This window comes from Meriones unguiculatus (genome assembly GCF_030254825.1).
Source record: "Meriones unguiculatus strain TT.TT164.6M chromosome 13 unlocalized genomic scaffold, Bangor_MerUng_6.1 Chr13_unordered_Scaffold_70, whole genome shotgun sequence".
Lineage (NCBI taxonomy): Eukaryota > Metazoa > Chordata > Mammalia > Rodentia > Muridae > Meriones > Meriones unguiculatus.
The window spans coordinates 225,228-226,088 of NW_026843674.1; positions in this window are offsets into that span (position 1 = coordinate 225,228).

Genomic DNA, 861 nt, shown 5'->3' on the forward strand with positions numbered 1-861 from the left:
TAGGTAATTGAATTCTAAATGATCCCATACATGAGTAGAACAGAAAGCACAATGGTGACAACAGTGTAAATGTATACTTCATTGATAATATATTCATATAATTCTGGTGCTTCCCTGACATCTACTGACACAGAAGTTTCGATGTACTCACCAAGTCATTTTAGAAGGAAACTCAATGAGGAGGTTCACCTCATTTCAGCAACTTTTGAATAGAATTCAGCCTTTCAAGGGAAATGAAAATTAACATACGTAAAGAAAGCAAGACATGCAAATAGATGAAAAGTATGGAACACAGATCACAGACATTGTATGCAAAATTACTACCTAAAAACAGGGGCAAACAGGAAGTACTGGTTCATAACTTTAATTCCAGCATTCACGAGGCAGAGGTATGTGTATCTCATTGAGTCAAAGGCCAGCCTAGTCTCTGAAACAAGTTTCATGACATGCAGAGGTACATTTAAGACCTGAATCCACCACAAAATCATTCAAATAAAAAAAATACTGCAAACTCTGTGATATAACTGAAGTTCCTACAAAGAATTATATATTCAATATATTTCTGTATCTATCTTCCAGAAACCTGAAGTGTCCGAGGTTAAACTGTAATAATGATGAGAGCTTACTAAAAGGGAATGCTTGTTCAAACAGGTACAAATGGATGGATGAAAACATTAGTCCTGGAATAGTTGGTCATAAATGAGTAACATAAGGCAGTTGAGGTGGATCAGCAATGAAAAGCTCTTGTTTGTCTTACCAACAACTGGGCTCAATTGCCAGTGCTTATATGGAGGCTCACAACTACCCATTATTCCAAATTCTGAAGTTCTGAGGCCAGCTGCTGACTATTGTTAGGATCAC